At 47.4% G+C, this 22727-nt stretch overlaps 1 protein-coding gene across 5 annotated transcripts in view; it reads left to right on the top strand.

The window, feature by feature from the left end:
* The first annotated feature begins 4495 nt into the window (after positions 1-4495).
* Positions 4496-22727, top strand: part of SCMH1 (Scm polycomb group protein homolog 1) — a 75803-nt gene continuing 57571 nt past the window's right edge. For 4 of the 5 annotated variants that reach the window (XM_042793789.1, XM_042793788.1, XM_042793787.1 and 1 more), the window contains exons 1-2: positions 4496-4601; positions 21258-21319. The gene's annotated coding sequence lies outside the window, so the exon portion shown is untranslated. Of the gene's footprint in view, positions 4602-8616; positions 8805-21257; positions 21320-22727 lie in introns of all 5 variants that reach the window. The other variant, XM_042793786.1, reaches the window with a different exon arrangement.

The raw sequence follows: 22727 nt of genomic DNA, 5'->3' as shown, positions 1-22727 counted from the left end.
TGGGAAAGAAGATAAGGGTGAGCAAAGCAGACCTGAACTGCAGGAACAACTCTTTAACAGAGGGGGTTTGGCTTAAATTTGGGTGCATATACTGGAAAGGAGGGGGTATGATGAATAGAGGGGGTATGAGCCCTGAACATGGCATGGTGACACCTTGGCACTTTGCACCCAGGCTTAGTGTCCACAGTGGATGTGGAAAAGATAGAAGTAGTTGAAAAGAGCCATCAGAAATAGGAGAGAGAGGAATGTGTTATAATGAGAAAATTTGTTCTTTTGCTTTGTAAGGAGACTGAAAGGGAAGGAACTTTGCATGGGTTTGCACAGTGCAGCCTTCTTGTAGAAGGTCACTCGGCAATCTGTCAGGGAAAGGCAGAGCTGCCTGCAAATGTTTGAGACATGAAGCCAGACAATTTCCCACTACCAGTAGAGCTTACTTGTATTCACACAAGTGATTTTCCAGCCCATGAAGAACAAAAGCCCAAACAAAAGTGGACCCTTTTGGGAAGATGTACCCTGAGTAAGTTCAACAGCTGGTCTCAGTATGAGACTGCTTTTGGGAAGGGAATGTATGGGAGGTCCCGAAAGGTGATCTGCTGCTTGTTGGGGCTTTAAAGTCTGTAAATAACCTTTCCTCTTGCCTTTTCAAGGCATGAAGAGGAGATTCCCACCTCCCCGCTCTGAGGGAGATGTTAGGTCAAAAAACACATGGATGAGAGAGGATTACTGTGTGCACATATTCTTTTGCATCTATCCCTGTGCCTTATTATTCACCTCTGTATTAAATATCAGATTCAGGATAAGAAGGTCATGGACCATGGGACATTAGGCTTTTTTTCTAGCAGAATATGGTCCATGTTTATATCATTCATGCCAGATCCAAGATCAATTTCTGACAGAAAACAAAGTTGATACAATGGGAACGTTGCAAATAGTGGGAACCAGCCTAGGAGGAAGTTCGGTCCCAGATTGCTGAGGCACTAACAAGGGAGGAAGAGGGAGGGAAGTACAGACACCAGGAGGTTTTCTTCTCAGTCATATTGCCTTATGTTCACCCTCATCCTCTCCTTCTGAAGATCCTGCTCCGGTGTGTCTGACACCACATGCATCAGGGTATCGGTGCCCTTTTGTAGTCATTAGCTCCCAGTCATTTATTGTGCTGGCACTCACTGAGAGCTGGCCCAAACCAGACTGCAAATGTGCTTGAGCTTTTTTGGCAACACTTCATAATAAACGGCAAACCACTTCTGTGGCTCGTTTCCATTGTAATATTAATCAAACTGAATTCCTGTGGTGCTCATATGGATGTCATATGTAAATCCTTCTGAACTCAGCTGCTGCTAACTCCAAATTAAAGTCAATGGGAAAATTTCTCTCCTGTCTCCATCTTGCAGATCTTAGCTCTTGCGCATTTATTCCATTCATGAAAACCCGATTATTGTGGAAATGAGGAAATTCCAGAGTTGATGAAACCCATGAGGAGCATTGATAATACTTCTGAATTTATAGAGAAGGTGCTCAGATGCCGTGTCGATAGGCAGCACCATGAAGCCCTGATATGGAAGTAAACATAGCTCTGTGTCCTACTATACCTGAGTACTCCACATATTAAAACAGAAGTCCTCACCAGCATTTCCAGCTGTCCATCCCCTCAATATGAATATTTTAGGAACAAGAGATTTTCCAGGTCAGTGCTTGTCTTCAGCAGTGGTCAGTACCACTCTTCAGCAAAAGACATGAGAAACCTCCAAAGAGCAATTCTGGAACAGTTCCCTCTCAAAGAGTTTTCTCCCCAGACCTTAGAAATCCCACCCTGTTCGATGAACTGTATGTCTGTCTGTATTTTTTGTCGTGGGAGAAACAGGCAAATACAGGTTGCATTTTGCTCTGAGAGTACTGATCCCTTTTTTTTCCTGAAATGGGTCAAAGAGCTGCAGACTAGTTGCTGGACCCCAGAAGTTAGCCACTGGCCAGGCAGAAAATCACTTGGCCTTGGGCAAGATCTTCAAGTGTTGCATAGGCTGGACCAAGTCTAGCACCTGAACCAGGACAGTGTTAGGACCTACATCGTGTTGTCACTTGCCTTCAGTAGACAGAGGACAGCCATCCATTTCTGTTCCTTGTGAATCCTCCTGCAGCCTTCAACCCAACACAGGCAATGGCACTAACTTCCCCAAAGGAAAAGGGAAGAGCACAGGAATTGGATGAGGTGGTTGCAGGCCTTGCTGAAAGGTTGTCCCCTGGGCAGCAGGGGGAAGGTCCCCCCTCTTGTTGCACCACCAGAGCCCTTGCTCACCGTGTGCCTCTGCTCATCATCAGCATGAGTTTCTGGCCAGGACCAGGAGGTACTGCAGATCTACCGGTGGGCAGTAAACAGATGAATCATGGCTTTACCTTCCCTCCATCGCATATAACAAAGCTACTTACTGTAGGAAGCCCTGCATTTGGCAGAGCTTTCTCAGACACAACCTTTCCAAGATCAACCAAGCCCTGTTGCACCAGGAATGCTTCTTTCTGATCCTTTGCTTCAGATTTGACCTAAAATGCACAGGTTTCCATGTAATCCCCCAGAACAAGAAATCATTCAGAGAGATACTCAGATGTCGGACATGTCACTACACACACTTTGGAAAGTGTTCAGGTGCTTTCTCCCTGAGAAGGCTTGTCACATATGTCTGTGAGTCACTCCAAGGTGATGTCTCCATTGTCCCAGTGAAATATCTGGGTCATGAGAAGTCACTGGCACCTAGCAGGAGTCCTGTAGATCCACTGACCATTCACATGAGCAGCTTAGAAGATGAGAACTGAATCTCCAGAACCTAAGTTGTTTTTTTTTTTTTTTTTTTTTTTCTCCAGGCAATCCAGCAAGCAGAGAGAGGACATGATGTCATGCTCTGTATCCATCTGCAGCATGACCTGGTTGCTATTTAAGAGGAATGGCTTTCTTTAGTTGTGATACCTTACAGTGGAAGTAGGGTTTTCAGCACAGCAAACCCAGCAGCCAGAATATTTGCGTAGAGCAAATGGGAAATGATACCCTCAGCTGGGACCCTGGCTCCAGGAACACTGTGTGCTGACTGGCAAGGGTGGGAGCTGGCTACACTGGACAGAGGGTGGAGGGCTTGGGGTGAGCAGATGGTGGGCTCTGTGACACGTGGATGTGTTGGCGAGGCGGCTGTGTTGGTGCAAGGGGCCCAAAGCTGTGTGAGGGGAGACAACACTGATGGGGCTCGTGAGGGCAAAGGTGGCCCTTGCAGTAGCCGTGTGTCACATAGAGGGTTCCCTAGCTAAGGGATGTTTTTGGGGTATTGTGTGTAAGCTCTGGTTGCTCTACAGGACAGAGGAGGTCTGCAGGGAGGTCCATCTCTGGTCAGGAGAGGTCACCAAGGGTCATGGGTGCTGATGGGGTTGGCTTGCACACTCTGTATGCAAGCTGGGGATGGTGCTGTGAAGGCCATGAGATACAACAGTGGCATGAGGTATCCTTTTAGTGGGGAGTCAAAGGGAACTTCCTCCGTCAGGGGGCATTTGGGGGCACGGAGGTGCATCTGTGGTCCCTCTGGCTGGCAGGGCGCTGCAGGGCTGCATGCAGGGCGAGGTCCTGCTTGGGGTGGGAGGACAGGGAACATCTGGGGGTTGTCTGTCCCCATGGCCTGCCTGTGCTGCACGGGGTACACCCCGCTCCTGGGGGTCTCCAGTGGGGCAGGCACAGGGCCGTCCCCAGTGGGGACCCAAGCATGGACGGACGTCGCTCTCGGGTACCCAGGGGGTCTCTGGTGGGTGCTGGGAGTCCATCCCCGGGCAAGGGAATCACAGTGGGGGTCTGCCCTGTGCCCAGAGGGTCCTGAGTGGGCATTTGGGGATCCATTTCAAGGCAAGGGACCATGGTGGGGAGTCTGCCCCGTGGTCCGTGTGTCCCAGGTAGGCACGGGTAGTCCATCCCCAGGCTGGGGATCACAGGGTCTGCCAGAGGGTCCTGAGTGGGCACGGGGGGTCTGTCCCCAGGGATCATGGTGTGAGTCTGCCCATACCCAGTGTGTCCTGGGTGGGCATGGGGGCGGTCCGTCCCCACGCTGGGGCTTGCAGTGGGGCTCTGCGCCATGCCCAGAGGGTCCCGGGTGGGCACAGCTGGATGGGGAACAGGGCTGAATCCCCCGGGCGTGGGGAACACAGTGAGGGGCTGCCCCGTGCCCAGAGTGTGGGGTGAAGACGGGGGCCTACCCCTGCGTGAGCACCGGTCCCGAGTGGACACGGCGTGGGGCTGCCCGCAGTGCTCAGCGACGCTCGAGGGGGCCGAGCCGGGCCCAGCCGAGCCGAGCCGAGCCGATTCGAAATGAATCGAGCCGAGCCGAGCCGAGTCGAGTCGAACCGAGCCGAGCCGAACCGAGCCGGGCCGACTGGAGCCGATCGGAGCGGCTGCCGTCCCGGCCCCGCCCCGAGCGTGAGGCGGCGGCGCCATCCCCGGCGGCAGGGGGCGGGGCGGGGCGGGGCGGGGCGGGGCCGGGTCAGCCCGCGTGCCCTCCCCCGCTCCCCGCCTTCCCTGCGCAGCGGAAACATGGCGGCGGCGAGGCACTGAGCAGCCCCCGCGCTCGGCGGCCGCGCAGGTGAGAGGGGCGCGGGGCGCTGTGGCCCGGCCCGGCGGGGCGCTGCCGGGGGCCGGGCGGGGGTTGGGCGCCTAGGCCCCGCGGCCAGGCCCGGCGCGGCGCGGATCACGGTGGCAGTGCGGCCCGGCCGCCGCCTCCCCCGCGGGGCCGGGGCCCGGGGCCGCGGTGGCTCCGGGCCGGGGGCGGCCTGTCACCGCCGACACCTGTTGGGACCCGCCAGGGACCGGCCCCCCCCCCCCCCCCCCCGGCTCCGGGGCCTCCCCGGCGGCGCTGCCGCGACTCCCGCCGGCAGCGGGGCAGAGGCCCGGGGGGGCTGCGCCGGCCTCCCTCGCCCGCCCGGGGGCCGCCCGCCTCTTCCCGGCCGGGTCGTAGCTCCCGGTAAAGCACCTTCGAGGGGCTTTTGTTGTTCTTCCAGGTGTCCTCGGGCAGGTCGCGGAGGGGACGGGGCGCAGCAGCACCGGGCCGTGGTTATGTTCACCCTGAGGCCTCGGGGCGGTTTTTGCGGACCGCCTGAGCCTGCCCTCCTCGCCGGCGCCGTTATTATCTACCGGACACTCCTTGCCTGAAAAGGGAAGCAAGACCGAGCTGCCGGCGGATTCGCAGGAGGTGGCTGTTGCCTGCGGGTTGTGCCTGGGGAAGGTTTGTCCCCTTGCCTCCCGGCCAGCCCTTTAGGACATCAGCAAAACCCTCCTGTGACTTCAGGGTGGTCTGGAGATGGGTGACAGTGCTCTCAGCAGGATCTGCCACGATGCCCCTGCTGCTGGAGGTGTCAAGGGTGATCCTGGGGGCTGGACAGAGAAATCCCATAACTCCGTCCCCAGGGAAGCATCTGCGCCTCCCGCACAGCCCCCCCGAGTCGGGTGTTTGAGTAGAGCTGGAAGTAAAACAAGGCTTGAGCTTTTTGTGTACAGTAAGACGTTTGAAAATAAATACAGTGTCAGGCTGGCTTCTGCTGCATGTCGTTCAGGTTTAATACGCAGCTTCCTTGGTGATCCTGTGTGAAACCGTGGCAGCAGTTTGGAGTCTTGATGACTGAAGGTAGAGATAGCAAATCTAAACGGGCAGCCTAAGTTTTGGATGCACTGAGCAACTTGGCTCCCTTTGGCCTTGGGTGTTTTTCACTCCGCATCTGAATGCTAAACTAATTATTTCCATGGGTAAAGTCAGGATGTGGAGACCCAGCTCCGGGGTACCCAGCTTTGATTTTGGCTCTGTTTCTGTTTACTGTTGTTGTTTATAGTAAACATCGCGCACTGACTGGCTGAGAACAGCCATGTGGTATCTCCTCTTCGGCAGCCAGTAATATTGGGGAAAAATATTCTCCCACCTCAGTTCAATTGCCTGAACGATGGTGTGCGGCGGGTTGTACCGAGGCTGCTGGCGGAAGGACGGACGCCTCCTCCTCTCTGCCTTCCTCTTCTCTTACCCTCACCCTTCTGCTGGCAGGGCTGTGGTGTCCCCATACGCTTGCTGGAAATATTTGGAGTATGGGATAGTGGTTTCATACCTCCCTTGCGCTTCGTAGCAAGCACCGGCTTGTGGCTTGCCGCTAATGTGGGGAATAAAACTCGGCTCATGGGGGGCTCAGCTCGGGACGAACTGCTGCGGGCTGCAGCCTTGCAGGGCCTGTGCTGTGCAGTTGGGTAGTTCAGGATCTGCCCAGTAGATGGTATGAAAATGCAGGCAGAAATAGGGGAGTCCTTTACAAACTGCAAGAGGGAAATACAGGTATTTCTGTGCTATTTAAAGTATTTATTTTATTAAAGTGTGTTTTATTAGGGAGATACACTGACCCTCAGTCCTCCTGTTTCAGTATTTACATCTTAAGAAATGATAAATCTACATCTTGATAATCTGCTTTTTAGTCAAATATTTGTTATTAAATAATTCAGGTGATTAGCTAACTAAAAGAAAGGAAATTCAGAGTTTAGAAGAAGAGTGCAAGTGAGTGGCATCCCCAGCAAGTTGTGAGCCTGTGTCCCCTGGTTTTCCTGTGTCCAAGCTTCTAATATTTAACTCTTGAGCTACTTCTCTGGAAACTTGATGAATATTGCAGCACAGTTTGGAATCTTTAAATGAAAGATGCTGTTAGGGTATAAAATGATGATGTTATTCATCAAATAGCTATGTTTGAGACTTGGATGCAAGTGGTCTGTGGTTTGTGTCCTTGCCATATATCTAATTTAAAGGAATCTCTGAAACTCTGTTTCATAGCCTCAGAGGCAGTGTGTCTAGAGAGGACCTCCAGAGATGTCATCGTTGTTTCCCAGCACAGGGGTAAGGTCAGGGACACATCTAAAACCCTTCCTGAGTAGTGTTTCTTCTGTTAAGGCTCTTCCTGCTGGCAATTTCACATCCTGTGCAGATGATGTGTGCCAACACTCGGGCCTCCTCACCATTAGAGAGATTTTCATGGTCTTTAGTCTAAATCGTTGTCTTACATTTTAAGTCTGTTCCTTCTCTGATCTCCAGGGCACGTGGAAAAAGCTGTTCCCTACATCTCTGCAGCTAAAACTGAAGTGATTGAAGACTTTTTTTTTCCTGTTCCTAAGCTGAACAAACTCTGTTTCTCTTCTCTTTTTGCATGGGCTTGTTGTCTCCACAGCTGATCTCTGCCCTTCTCTGGACTCTGCTATGGATCCACACTTCCCTTAAAGCGCTGTGGTCAGGCTGGGCTTGGTAGGACGGTGATAGTTGAGCTTCTGTGGAGCAGTTGTTCTCCAGAGATGATGACCCCATTTTGGTTATGTCTAACTACTGTTACGTGAAAAAGAATTCAGATCAGACATTTGCATATTTGCATGTTGAACTGTGTGTTTGTGGCAGAGGACTTGGCGCGCTCAGTGAACTCCTATTTGCAAAACCTGGAATAGCGTGCTAGAGGGCTCAGAGCTGGTGTAAGTTAAAGGTTGGCATGTTTGGGTCTCTCAAAGTTGTAATGTTTGCATCTAGCCCCCTGTCTTTTTTCCTTTTTCTTGGCTGAAACAGAAATTCAGTTTGTGATGAGACACGCAGATTTTGAGTCATTTACTTGTCCATTTGTGTTTGAAAAGTTTCCTAGCAAGATAGCCAGGAGGGGTCCATGAGAAATGAAGCAAGATGTATTGAGGACAGAACAGCAGCTCTGACTGCCAGCTTCTTTTGCAAGGTGGTTGATCTCCTGCATATTTTATATAAATCAGAAACATGCCAAGGTAAAAAATCATCCACACAGTTAAGCTCCCAGTGTAATGGAACTATAACTCTGACCCCCTCCTTCGCCCCAGCAATAAGCTCTAGTGTAGCATGTGCACCCCAAGCTGGGTGACATGAACAACGTTTCATCCCGCTTTATTCGCAGGATGACAGGGTCTAGTCCTAAAGGAAAATGCTTTTTTTTCTAATACATTTGTAAAGAACTCCTTTCTTACCAAGCTCAAATAGCTAACAGTGGAAACTTTTCTAAAATGCTTGCTCAACGTCTAAAGTGATAATGCAAGTCTGAAAGTGTCAGGAAGCACATGAAATCTTCCATCTGTATCACCAGGTCTCATTGGACTGGGAGCAAACAAGACTTGTCCATGTCTAGTGGGCTGAGTTGGTAGTGTCAAACCAGTATCTAGTGGGGGGCACCTGAGCACTGGAGATCACTGTCTCTTGTTTGTGAAGCTGTGCTCTTTGCTGATTGTCCTGCATAGCATTTCAGAGGTAGCTTCAATTGTGAGCTCCCACCAAACAGAAGGAGAGTTCAGTACAGGGACGTCGCTGCAGCCTGGCTGGTGCTGAAAACTTTAATTCCCATAGATCTCCATCTGCATTAAATTTCCTTAAAAAAAAATCAGAATAATACTTGGCTCTTTTACAAAGGTTTCTGACAGACAGCCTCTAGCAGATTTAGACACTGATATACGGTATTGCAATCTGCAGGGTTTGCTCAGACATTTACCAAATGTTTCTACCACTGTTGCAGGGATTTAAGCAGAGGCTGTGTCTGTGCCTATGCTCTCACTGTGCATAGTCTTGTGGTTTTATGCAGACTCATCCTGAGCAAAACTTCAAGAATTTGGCTGTGAACTGAAGGAAAAGATGAACGTCCGTTTTGCTGCCTTTGCTGCTTTCATGGCAGCCTCGTCCAACAGGCCAGATGGACGGGGTGACGTCTTAAGCTGCTGTAGAGCAATCTACCAGCACTCATCTTCCTGAAATCTGACTTTATCAGCAGTGGTAAGTCACCCTTGCAGCTCCGCTGTCTTGTTGGTAACTGGTCACTGGAGATAAGGAAATGAGAGCAGAGATGAGTTGATATGTCCATGACCAACACAAGGGAGCTGATGTGAGAGTTACAGGCAGGACTGGCTTTTTCCCTGGGACAGCTTGTACTTCTGAAATGCATACAACCCTCTCCATTTCTTGTTCAGAAGTTTTTTTTGTATGTGTTGTCAGTCAAATAGTATTAGCACCAGTCAGAAGCCTACCTCCTTCTGGAGGTACCTCCTCCTAGCTGATGTGCTCCAAGTTACTGAACTTCAGTTAGCTCTTAAGTTTTCCAGACTGACACAGTATGAACAGTCCAGAAACCTCCCCCATGGCTCGGTTTTGTTTTTAACAACGGAAACTGTAGGAGTAGATGCCAGTGGAAATTTGTGAAGTTCCGTCTTTGCCCATTGAGAAACATGCGATTCCGCCCCTCTCCTGGCCCTTCCAGTGCTGCAGCAGACACTGTGTCAGGTCCCTTCTGGATATTGTGGTGAGGGAACAAGTATGTTTGACACATCGCTGGAGCTACATCTGCTGTGGTTTGCTTGGGCTGTGGGGGGTAGGTGCATCCTTCTGAGCTCCCCCAGGTTACTGCTGATGTTTGGCTCCAGGGAAAGGTCCTGCTGGGAGAAGCAGTTGCTTTGCAGCAAGGAATTTGCATCTTGAGGGGGAGCTGGAGGACAGTTGTGCTGTTTCTTCCAGTTTAGCTTTGTCAGAGCGCTGCGCAAGGTGAGAAACCCAGCGTTGCTTCGGCCCACAGCCAGTTTGCACTGAGTGAGCCACGGCCTCTTCAGATGCTGTTTGCGATCGCCTTGCCTGCCGCCTGCCTGGAAGAGGCAGTGCTGCAACACCTCCTGCAAACCAAGGCCAGCTTTTGTGTTGGCCTCCGGCCCCCCCCCACTCTCCCCCACCACCCCCCCCCTTGTGTGACAGCCTCACCTTGTCCCCTGCTCCTGGGCCTCTCTTTCCCTTCCCTGTTTTGAGTCAGCCCCTGCCTCCTCCCACCATGCTGAGCCCTCTCCACCCGCATTTGAAGAGGTGGGACGCGCATCCAGCTGCATCTCTAGCAAGCTGGGAGGGTGGCTTGTGTTCCCTCACTGCTACCTCCTGGCTGCTGGTGCTTGGAGAGCCTCGGAGGGCTGCCTGCCTGAGGCTGCCTGCCCTGCCCGCATCCCCTGCTGCCTGCAGGAGAGGCGGGCAGCCAGCGAGCAGAGCCCTTGGCAAGCGGGGCTGGGCTGCACACACGTCATGGGGGGACGGGGACGAGCAGCACTTGTCTGAGGCAAGAACCCGAGCTTGGCTCTGGCTCCCAGCAGCACGAAATGCTGTCCACACTATGCTGCTTTATGTCCCTGAAACCAGACAGTCTGCAGAGGTGAGGTCGGCTCCCCAAGCTGGGGTAGGACATGCTTGGTGGGCTCTGCAGCGTATTTGGGCATCTGCTAGCAGGTTCTCCCCTCCCTGCTGTCGCTGCTGCAAATTGGGCCTCGCCTCCCTGCTCCCCTTTCTCGCCGGAGCATGGCCTTTCCTGCCCAAGTGGCACACATGAGGTAAGAGAAATTTTTGCTCTGTGCACGTGGAGCGTTATTTAATTGAAGGTGCAGTGAACGGGCAGGAGAGCTGATGAAGTCTGATGTGGACCGAGAAGGAAGTTGCACCAATTCCACTTTCTAAAAATAAATCAAGCAAATGTTCCCGCAGCCAGGAGGCTGCTGCTCTCTGTACACTGAGTATGGTTGCTATTTTTTTTGGTCTTGTTCTGGCAAGTTTAAAAAAAAAAAAGATGCTACTGTCTATCAAAACACTGCAGTGGCTGTGTGATCAGATATATGCTTATGAAGAAAGTCTGGGTTGTTCCAGTGTTTCATGAAGTGACCTTGAAGGATTACCTACACGTAGTGTTTCCTAGAGATTTGTCTAAAGATTTCCAATGATGGCGATTCAGGCTTTCCTCAGCAATCTACTCCAGTACCTGACTATTTGGATGATTAAGGAGCTTTGCTTGATTTCAGGCCGATATTGCTGTACTTTAACCCCATCATTCTGACATTTCACCTTCTCTCTGGCAAGCTACCAAAGAGAAGAAAAATTCTGTAAATGTAAAAACAATAATTCGTGTAGAGTTTGATCTTCCTTTCTACCTTTCCTTTCTGTGTTCAGAGAGCATCTGCTGGCTCGTGTGCATGGCCATGTATTTAATTACATGTGTGTGGCAGCCAGGAAGCTCTAGTCCTGACTCCTCATGTTGTATTGGCCATAACTAACAGTCCTTGATCTGTGCTGATGCCAGTGAAAATGTGGTGCTTGGGGTAATGTGTGTCTTATTAAAATTGTGTATCACAAATTCCCCAGTTGTCTCATACTTTTAGCAAAATGCACTTCTCTAACATCTTACAGAGTTTTTGGTTAGTAATATATTTTACAAAAATCAACAAGATTCCATTAAAAGTTCTGTTACTTCAAAACTTCACATAGAGACGCTGCTGATAAAACTATTGCTGAATAGGAAAGAACAGAATATTGTTCTCTGTCACGGGGTGGGTTTTTGTCTCTTTTGCCTGTCATTGAACATTTTATAAAATGTGTATTTGCTGTGGAACTTCATCATCTGCAGCTGATTTCCCATCCCTTTCCAAGCTGTGACAAGTCTTCCTGATAAATTCAAGGTGTCATCATAACATTTCTTCATTTCAATCATTGATAAAATAGTTACGATGCATTTTTAGGAGGAGATCTACAGTTGAAATAGGCTGTGCACTCAAATTCTTTCCTGGGATGAGAGTTACTGCCTTGCAAAGCCCTGATGGGCTGGGGTGGACTCCTAGTCATAAAGCAGTAATGATACTGAAGCTCTCTACATTGCATGAAGATTTCTGTAACACAGTTATCTTGATTCCTTACTGTATTTTCTAGCCACTAGTATCTGCTAATTGTTATCTCTGGGGCTCATAAATTTTTCCGGATTGTGTTTTTGTACTGGCAGTGTCTGACTGGCTCTGCAGCCTTGCAAGGAGAGACTGCATCAACAAATGTGCACGATGCCCTTAAGGTGCCTCTGCCCTCCTGCCTGCTCAGCTCCTGGAAATCATTGCCACTGTAGTTTTTAGTCTCATTGTGTATTTCCATTTTTCTTCTACCTAAGTCTTTGGTGAAACTTTCCGCTCTTTCATGTACCTAGAGCGTGTTTGTGTTGTTTTGAATGCTTCTGACGGCTGGATGTCTCTACACTCTGATAAGAAATGCCCTTCTGTGTGTGCATATGCTCTTTCTCCAGGCCTGCAAGGCTGGTGAAAGATACCTGTCAGGTGGAAAGCGATACTCCCAGATTTTTGCTGATAGCAAGCCCAGTGTGAGGCAGCCCTGTGCTGGGAGTCTTGTAGCTGCACGATGCTGTGTTTGGGCTGGGCAGCCGTGGACTGACTGCAATTGCACAGTTCCAGCTCGGAGTTTCTGGTGTTTGGTGAGTTTATGCCTGCCTGCAAAAAGACTGTGGAGACATCCTTGTCATCAGCTTGTGACCTGAGTTGTTAGTCAGACTCTTAAAGAAAATAACTCTTGAGGTAGTGCAGCATCATTAAAAAAATGTTTTCAGGTGGGGGTCTCCATTAGAGTATCAGCTGTGGATGGAAGATTGGAGACTGCTAATGTAGCGATGTGCTGTCAGCCACTAAATGTTAGTGTCATTAATTTACATCTGTGTTAGTAGTTGTTACAAGTTCAGTAACAGTATAATGTGTGGTTCCAGTGTTGTTCCCAAGGTGGTGGAAGTTTACATCTTTCAGGTTTTGGTGCTATTAGTATTTCTTGTGTGCAGATCACTGAGTAAAATGCTCTTTTTATTTTTTTTTTTCCTTCTCATCTGTAGCAGAATATCTGATATACCTCATGTTATGTACAGTTGACATGACTTCATCTAGAAAATATTGGTGACTGATTGGCAACAGGTATCAGCTCTAACCAGTGAGGCCACCACCTCGCTGCTCACCTGGAGCCCTTGACTCTTACCATAAGGGAAATAAACCGTGGCAGATGGCCAATCCTCCTGGCTTATCGCATCTCCAGAAGTGAAGTCCATGTTGTCATTTCCACAGTCCCCAAATGGAGGTTTTTGGGTGGCTGTACAATGCCACACGTCCCCCAGCATGGGAGGAGGTACTGACTCGCTTGACAGTGAATTGCCTGTGCCCCACACAGGGCAGCAGGAACTGATTCCACTTGGGCATTATCCAAGCACCTGCACTGTAAATCTGGGCAGTCCCACTCTTGTTCCAGCATTACAGTAAGGCTGAGGGATGGCTTTGTTATCTTGACTCGTTTTCTTTCACCATGAGGTTTACTCTTGTCTTGTGCATAGCTGGCACAATTTCTAGTAGTGTATGTGGCAGTATATATTCAGCATTATCCACTGTGCCTGACCAGAGGACTCGGTCTGTTCTGGATCTTTTCAGTTATTTCATATTGTTGTCAGCTGGGAAATCTGTAAATGCCTTGTGATATTTTATGGCTTTATAAGCTGTACAAAATGTCCAGCAGGTAGTTAAATGTCTAGCAGATACAGACTGTAAGTGCGTTTTTTTCATTAGCTCTTTGGCAGACACTGAACATACTTTCATAGCTGCAGGATGGACTTTTGGTTGCTTGTGGTCATGGTTTATGTTTGGGTTTTTTTTATATTGGTGTCTACTGTTTGTACATGTTGTTGCCAAAATAAGAAATTTCATAGTGTCTTGTACAGAAAACAGTGGAGGGCCTCACAATGTATCTTTTAGTTTTCCAAACTCTTGGCCCTTCAGGAATTTAAAGCAGACTAACAACTTTACATAATTAAAAGCAATCTGTTCAGGGTTTCTTGTAGGAACTGGCTAGTAATTTCTCTTCTCTGGGACTAATTCTCTTGAGATACTATTTCTGTGTATTATATACTACATTGCTCTTTCTTTTCATATTAAAATTTACAGAAGTTTTGATGGGCACTTTGTTTCTTTGTATGCAGACTTTGCAGCCTGCACAGGATATTTCACCTATTTCAGTAGATTTACAGTTTTGACTCCTGGGATTTTAGCTCCTTAAGTCACAGATGAGACCACAGTTATACACAGGATAAAAATAGAAAGCAGTAATTAATACCCATCTTCAGTGAGCCTGGCTCTCCTAGTCTCTCTTGACATGTTGCACTGCTGCAATTTCATTTCCTTTCCCTAAGAATTAGATGAATTAATATCTCTCCGCATGAGCGAGAAAATAAAACAAAGATGTTTGCTTCCTGCATTCCCCTTGAGGTACAGTGAGTTTCTGTGAGCTCTCTTCTCCCGTGCAGCCCTGTTCCCTTGGCACACTGCTGCTGGGCTGGGGGAGGCCAGACAGCAGGAGTAATGGCACAGCCTCTCCCTTCGCCCTGCTGGACATCACTCCCTCAATCAGGGACTGGATTATCTCTGCCTCCATGCTCCAAGCAGCAGAGACTGACTCCTCTTCAGCTCTGGCAGGGGTAAATCCAGGTTTGTGTGGCTCCACTCCGTACTGCAAGGGTTCAGATTTTTATTTTTTTTTTTTTTTTATTTATTTCGTTTGCAGATGGGGCAGATGAGTAGGAACTTTTTTTCATCTGTCCTCTGTTTGCACAAGAATCAGGTGCTGGGAGTGTTGGAGGGAAAAGCTTGACTCTGAATCTGGCTGTACTGCTTGGCAGGAGAGACCCTGAGTTTTGTCACTTTAAAGATATATATACTAAAAGTATACCTTGTCTTCTCTGAGAAAACCAGTTCAGGAGGCAGAGAGAGTTGTATTTGGCAGGTCTGGGAAGGCTGACTGTATGGATGTTGAGTCAGGGACGGGTTTTTGTACACAGATCTATGAAGAACTCACCTTTGAGAGTGACTTGAGTTCTGCTTGCCTGTAAGGATGTGACTGTTGGTGCTGGACCCCAGGAAGTTAAGAAATACTTAACTCCAGAAAAGGTTGTTACTTTGTGCTGGATGAGCACTAAGTAACATGTTTAGCGATTGCTTTGATGCCGTGTGAGGCTGAAGGATGAAAGTTTTCATCCTATGTGTTTTCCCAAGGGTTATGGCTAAGTATTCAATTTAATTGTTAGGATTGGCTACAGAAGGAAAGCAAAAAACAGGAAAAGGCAATTCTAGGTGTATGTAACCATCATCAGCCCCCATGCCTCTAGTATTTTAGCTCATTAGAGGGTGGTGATTTGGTCCTTTACCTTTTCTTCAGGGCTGGTTTGCTCTTGTCTGCTCCCTGGGCTCTTGTCCCTCTTTCTGCCATTTCGGTGGAGCCACCTTGCCCTGTGTGTCTGTCCCTGGGGACCATCCTCCTCCCTTGTGCTGGGGTGCTTTCAAGATACAGGGAAATGTAAAGGATCGGGTCATCTCTTTCCCCTATCTTTCCAAGGCTTTCCTCATTTACGTTTCTGTTGTCCTTTAATTACCATCCCTTTGGTTTATTTATTCTCTCTCAATCTGCCTTTTCCTGCTTGTGGTCTCCTGAGGGTGTTATGTGGAAACTTTATCAAATTTACATTACTAGAAATAGTTAATGCAAAATCTTTCAGGAATTCTCCCATCCAGCTTGCAGCACTGTTTCACAGTCTTTTGTGACATTTCCAATAGAGACACAACTGGAAGTCAGATCTTTCTTTCTGGATTACCTTCTGTTTCCCCTTGCTAGGGACATGGGTATATACTGTCTTCCTGGAGTTAAGGTACATTAATTCCATCAATTAGTATTAAAAATTATGTATATATTTATCCACCTGATAATTCCTTCCCATATCTCCCTTCCCATAAAGAACTTAGTTTTTAATAAGATACAGTCCAGCAGAGTATAAGGTTGATTAAGCAGGTTTTTTTTTTTTGTAGAATACATACTGGGCATTGAACAAAGACTTATAAAGAGTTTACACATTGAGGCACATTTCTGGGGCCACATACATCATGTGTGTAACTGCTGTCTGGAAAAGCATCGTGATTTACTGAGGGGAGGGGTGCTGTATTAGCCTGTCATGTAGCTGGGAGAGAAGATTGTGCCTCTTACTGTCTGGTGATGATACGGAAACCATGCACTGTTTGGTTTTGGGCTTTTTTTTTTTTTTATGTACTGCTGTTTAAATTCTTATTTAAAGACCTTGAAGCATCCTGTGTGGTTTTGTACGGGGTGACTTTGTAACACTCATGGGCAGAATCCCATTTCAAGGTCCTCTGTAAGCCATCTGCGTTCATTAATAGCTTTTGGATTTGTCATGTGGCTCAGTACAGATTAAAATAGCCACACTGCTGCAAAACTTTCTTTACTGCCTGCCTCTGTTTGGCCTTCCCATTGAGCCTCTGCAGCCTGGGTGCACCCTTACAGGAGAGGGTGCTCTGCCTTGCACCCTGCTCTCAGTGTGTACCCTCCAGCTTGTCCTCGGCTGGTGGGGGATGCAGGACTCAGTGCAGAGGTGTGTTGGGATGCACCATATCTCTGCATGTGTCCATGCTCCTGGGATTGCTTTGAAAGGAAGCCCAGGTATGTGCCAGACTAGCATGTGGGCTGGCTGCCAACCATCAGCGTGTCAGGATATGGTCACGATATGATGGAGTCAGGACTACAAAGTGCCTCATGTGAGAGAAATTCTCTCCTCTACTTAAAGGTGATGTCTGTGGGTTGGGTGGTGGGTACACTGGCACACCACTCTAGATAGCTTCCACTGCTGTAGCCCAAACCATTCCCCTTCTAAAGGCAGAAAACTTCAACTTTTGACTTGTGAGTCCTACTGACACTAAATAGTTGCAACAGATGGTTCAGTGGGAGAAACATCAGCTTAGAGCACACAGATTCAATTTTTTGCTTTGGCATGTTCGTCCTATACAGCATTTAGTAAGTCCATCGGTCCCTTGGCTTCCTACATGTAAAAGGTGCCTCACCTGCCCAAACAGCCAGTCCTCTGTTGTTTTCTGGTACAGTGCGTCTGGGAGAGCTCCACTGGAGGTACAGTGGTGGTACAGAAATGTCTCTGCTTAACACCCAGAAACAGAGACCTGCTGCTTGTTCCAAAGGAGCTTTGGGAAAATATATGGCGAGCCATTGGTCATGGTGGGCTCATTCACGTTGGGATGTAGTACACGGGCATTGCTCACCCAAGGGGAAACAGCGGGGGGTGCAAAACCTGAAAGTCAGTTCAGGAACAGGACCAGTGATGATGGGATCTGCTGAAATAATTCCAGAGCATAATGAAGCTTTCTTAACCCTAACTGTAATGACAGGGGATTGGTTATGTATGATTAGCTCCCTGTCTTCCTGTCAATGGAAGGCAGCCGAGGGCTTTGCTCTAAGCCTTGAGCGCTGTACTGCCTCCAGGAGGAGCAGCACAGGATCCTTTGCTTGATGATTATTCCTGCCCATGTCAGAGGGGTTGGCACTAGATGATCTTTAAGGTCCCTTCCAACCCAGACCATTGTATGTTGCCTTGCATGGGGAGGCTTTAGGTTTTGCGGTGTTTTCTTTCTATTTGTGGGTATTTTTAAGAAGCAAAGCAACACTGGTCTTAACAAAAGCAGTTCTGATTTTTCAACAATGTGTGAATTCCTTACAACAGTCAACCCCTGTCTTTCTAAAGAAGATTTGAAGGGCCAGAGTGCTCACTCCCCTCTCTACAGAAATGGCAGATGCAGAGCATGCCAGCTTTAACTCCTGGCTCATTGGTAGAAAATTCTGTACTGAGAAGATTCAGCATGTTAAGGGACTTCCTCTCAGCAGACTCAAGCCAGAGTATCTCACCTGGCTTTTTTTTTAAGCCCATTTATCTGGGCTTGGGTATCCTGTTCCTGGAGTGTGGCAAAAATACTTTTTATTGCAACCTCTTGAGTCTTTGTGGAGAGCAAGGTCTGCTTTCAGTGATATATAGCAAGATGTTTCTATTTTGAGCCAAAGCCCATGCTGGGTTTTTTTTTGAGAGAGGAGGAAACCTTTATTGGAATCCCACAAGGTTTTATTTCATTTCCTCCACATTCATGAGAGGTGGTAACTGCTGCAGCCTCTCTTGCTGTGGTGAGTGATTTCTTCCAGTGGTCCCTGGTTTTCACCCTCATCCTGAGCCGTTGGCCTTCCCTTGAGTTCAACTCAGCAGTGTCCAATGATCCAGCTGTCATTTGCTAGGAGGTTGACCCCTCTCCTCTCCCCTCCAACCTGAAGGTGTCCAAAAGGAAGTCATAAAGTTGATATTTTCATTGTAAAGACATGGTCTATCCAAGTTTTGTACATGTTTTTGTCTCTCTTAAAATATGTTCTCCCCTGAGACTTGGCTCAGGGCCTGAGGAAGTGTGTTGCTCATGATCACATCTTTGAGACACCTCAGTGTCTTAACATCTTTCACAAGAATGTGTTTCTGAGGAGCCAATTGTTAAGTCTGGAGTTTATCAGTCCACTTCTTACATGGTAGAAAGATAAAATTAGTTCCAGAGAGAGAGAGATGTTGGAAATGACACAAAATCCCTCTGGTAGAAAGAGGAGTAATGGTTTGCAGCCATCAGATATTTCAGATCACAGGAGGAGATCAGTACTCCAGATGGAAATACCAACATTCATTGTTACAGTGTTTCTTTGAAAAATTTTCTAGTATGAACTTAAGGACCCTTCTGACCTAACAAGGGGAGATGCTTTCAGAGGTGCTATGGCTTCATCAACTTTTGTTCAGAGCTGCCAAAACATGGCTTTGCACAGGCAAGGAGAAATAAAATCCCAGTCTTGTCTAGGAGGATGATAACAGGGAGGTGGAAGGAAATAAACCTGTTGATCAAGATAAATTCTGACACCTCTTCAAACTTTGCAGGTACTCAGTCTTGAGAGTTTTGTTCAGGTCCCATGTGAACATTTGTCATTTTGTTTTAGTACTCCTTGTAGGTTGTGGCTGGCTCCGAGGAGGTTGGCGTTCAGGTTGGTGTTGGGAGCTGTGTGCTGGCCAATGGCCTCTACCCAGAAGAGGGGTCAGTTGGCTGGCTCACCAGAGCACGCTTTGAGGGGGAAAACCATGATTTTAGACCAGCAAAAGTTATGGTGTCTGCAGGTCAGGAAGAAATCTGAGGAGCTAAGTCTGGTGTGAAAACCGAAAGAGAGAAGAAGTGTTTCAAATCATGTGCTGGCAGTCCTCTAATTTCTCAAGTAGACTGAAAGTGCCTTTCTTTCTCTGCCATAGACATTTGAAATGGCAAAAAAATAGATTTTAAATGAGCAGGCTGAGGTGGTTATATGCATCTGCTCATCATGTCTCTCTGCCTGGTTTTCTGATGCTTCTGTGTAACCTGTGGTGCTTGTATTGGCTTCCAGAAAGATGCTGAAGCAGAACCTGGCACAGCCTGACCCTGCAGCTGGGAGGCTGAAATGACAGCACTGCCATCACCCTTGACTGGCAGGAACTTAGAATGCTGCCCTCACATTTCCCAAGGAAATTTGTAAGGGATAGCTCTTTGTTATTGGAAACACTGATAGTGTTTGATGGAAAGATACCTGTGAAGAAAAACTCAGTTGAAGGAGAAGCTATATGGAAGGGATTCTTAGTAGCTGGACCAGTCGTGGTGTTCAAGACCCATGCTTTTGTGGGGAAAAAAAAAACAAAAGAGAATCGATGACTGCAAGCATTTTGCATTATGAGAAACCATCAGGATTCTCTTGTTGCTGTCCCATGGGATTTCCAATAAGCGTCATTCTCACAGTCCTCTGGCAATATGCAGAGTTTTCTTCTTTTTTTTTTTTTTCATGATCCTAATCTGTGTGGTATGTATCCGACCTAATAAAACCATTTTTCAGCTTCGCTGTTGTTAGTTTTCTCCCTCTTCTTTCTGAAAACATCTTGCCTGCTGGCAACTGCATTGTCCAGAGAGGTTTGAAGCTTGGCATGCTGTCAGCAAAACTTCAGTTACCCTTTCAGTCAAACATGGTAGCACTGTGAACTGACTTGGCCTCCATCCCAAGGTTCACCATAATCTTCCTCATATAATAGAAAGTCCAAACAACCCCAGGAAATAATTCAGATGCGAGCAGTGCCTTTAGTGGAATAAAGAATTTCCTAGAAGAGACATTAAGAACCTCAGCTTTAACTCTTTTCATAATTATGCACTCTGAAGAAGCAGGGGCTTTGTAGATAAAGAGATTACATGCATCTTATGAGGTCTGTATAGATGTGACAGCATCTTCCACCCATATTTTCTCACTTTTTGTTTTACTGACACTGCAGTTGCAACATTTCATGGAAGAATATTGCAGAGCAGGCTACCCTATAACCCTGAAGGCCCCTTCCAATCTGGCACAGGTAAATTGAATTATTCTCCCCTTAGGGATGATAAGGATGAGCTTTTGGAAGAGCTGGTTGGTAAGAGCAGTGGGGGGAGAACATAATTAGATTAAGATGCATTTCGGCGGTGTTTGTGCTGAGGAGTGTGTGGTGTGCCTGCCAGAGAGAGCAGCAGTCAGAGCTGGGGGGGCACTGGGATGTTCTTCCCAGCCCTGGCTGCCTCTGTGCTGCCTTATATTTTCTTTTCTTGTTCAAAAAATAATCTGAGGTGTAAACCAATGCAGGAGGTCACTGCGGTGCTAACAAAACTGTCTCAAGCCATGACCCAGTGCTGGCAGCCTGGCAGGAAGGCAAGTGCTTGACTTTTCCTTGCCAAAATGCAGCAGCTAACATGGTAATGTGACGGGTAGGATTCAGCTGGTCACCCTACCTTCCAGTCAGCTTTTGCTTGAGGTGTGAGTGCCACTGGCCTGTGAGTTTCATACTTTGATACAGTTATAAATGTTGTTTTGCTTATGAATGTCTTTGTCCTTTTTTTAGTGTTACTTGTTTACTTGTTTTGATAACATCCTCCATGAGGAAGTTGTGTGTCTGTTAGTTTCCAATAAACAAAATTTCCTTCTCCCTGGTATATACTTGGGGCTTTTTTTAGTATTATAACTTTGCCCTGCTGCACTGTGGAAAGGATAATTTGGATTCCCCAGTTCACTCCCTCCATACTATTCATTATTTCATATGCCTCTCCTGTGGTCTCTCTCCTTTTTATTACTAATCAGGTCTAGTCTTTTAAATCCTTCTTTGTGTGATAGTTGCATTTTACAAAAGCTGAACTAGTTTATATCAACTCAGTTGATACGATCTTACTCATATCAAAGGTGTTTAACAGCTATGGTTCCGTGTAATCATTGCAAGCTGAACTTAAAATTGTGTCAAGTTCTGTGCTGCTTTGCTATGGCAAGTGGGAATGTTTGTTGCAGCTATCTTTAAATTTAAATTTGGATGTTTTAAATGAATTAAATATGAACATGAATAATGCAACTGGTAACCTAGCCTTTCTGCAATTAAATGCAAACTTTTTCATTTTGTCTCTATGCTTTCAGGTTTTGATATGCCGCAGTATTTGTACTGACTTTGCTCTCTTGTAGGAATGATGGGGAACTAGAGCCCATGACAGTTCAGTGGAGCCGTTGGCACTTTTGATATCTTGGTGAGTGGAAGTTGTTTGAAACTGTGGGAAAGGCACTTCATCTGCTACAAAAGTCAGCAAATCAGGTGGCCATTTTAGATTTTAAAGTAGCATCCTGCTGAAACAAGTTTGCACACTGATCTGTCCTTTCAGGGTATAAATTCTGGAAACCAACACCACATAAAACTGTGATCCATGCTTGCAAGATTATCTTGATATCCATAAGCATGAGAAATACAGCTTATGAAAAAGAGGGGAGTTTTAACTCCGGTATGCAGCTTTGTATACGTGTCATGTTCTGGAGATGGAGTATAGCAGCATGTGCTGGGCTATGTAAATCTCAAATGCTTTATTTGATTCAAAAGTAAGATTGTCTCCTTCATGCCATTGACCCAGCTGACAAGTTCTCTTCAGGGGTATGTTTGTGTCTGAAGTCATTCAGAAAGATCTATCTGTGTGGATAGACCATTTTTTCCCCTTAGATACCAAACTGTACCTTCTGCTATTTATTACTTTAAGATTATTTTTTTTAGTCTTCAGTCCCTGAACAGCATAAAGACCACATACATCTGTACTGTATTTCTCCCTGTCCTGCACTGCCTGTTAACTTGCCTGTTCTGCTGTTCACATTCTTTTCTCTAGACTGGTCTGTATTCTTCACTGGGGTGGTTCAGGCCTACAGGACGATTCCCCTTGCCTTCCAATCAGTTGTCAGTGAAATAAAATCATAGGGTATTTCAGGTCAGAAGGAACTTTTGGGTGTTGTCTGGTCCAGCCCCACAGGCAGAGCTGGGCTGGCTTTGAAGTCAGACTCAACTTCCAGGTTAGATCAGGCTGCTCAGGGTGGTAGCTAGTGATGCTTGGAATGTCTCCAAGGATGGAGATTTTAGTTTCTCTGGGCATCTATAGAATGAAATTGGAGCCAGTGGGAATTACTAGTTCCCAAGCCCACCTTATACCAGTTTCAGGAGGGCTGGGGCACACAGGCTGTGTCCATGGCTATAGAAGAGGGGCAGGTACCGGTCTCGATCCCTGGGATGCGGTGAGGCTGGTGGCTCACATCTGGCTGCACAGGGAAAGCTGCTGCCAGGGCAGGCAGGCTGAAGCAATTCATCGTGGAGTTTGGCTCTGGCTCTTCTCTGAGCATTACATGGCCCTGAAGCATGCTAATTATTTTGCCTTTTTTTTTTAAAAAATTTTAGGTTATGAATTTGCAGAATGAAAGCATGTGTTGCCGTCCTGTGGTGTGAGGACATACAGGGGAGCTGGATGGTGCAAAGCTGTGGTGGAAGACTGTGAAGGATGGCAGGAGTCAGACTGGGGCAATCTCATTTGGATAGTTTCTTAGAAGCATGTTTTGGAGAATGCTTTCCCCAGGCTAGCACCCACATGGCTCTCAGCAGAGTGGGAGTCCCCGTGTAGCCTAAGA

Source organism: Tyto alba, unplaced genomic scaffold (assembly GCF_018691265.1).
Source record: "Tyto alba isolate M040663 unplaced genomic scaffold, T.alba_DEE_v4.0 Super-Scaffold_20, whole genome shotgun sequence".
Taxonomy (NCBI): domain Eukaryota; kingdom Metazoa; phylum Chordata; class Aves; order Strigiformes; family Tytonidae; genus Tyto; species Tyto alba.
The sequence above is the reverse complement of the archived record's forward strand: the minus strand, read 5'-3'. Positions and strand labels throughout refer to the sequence as shown.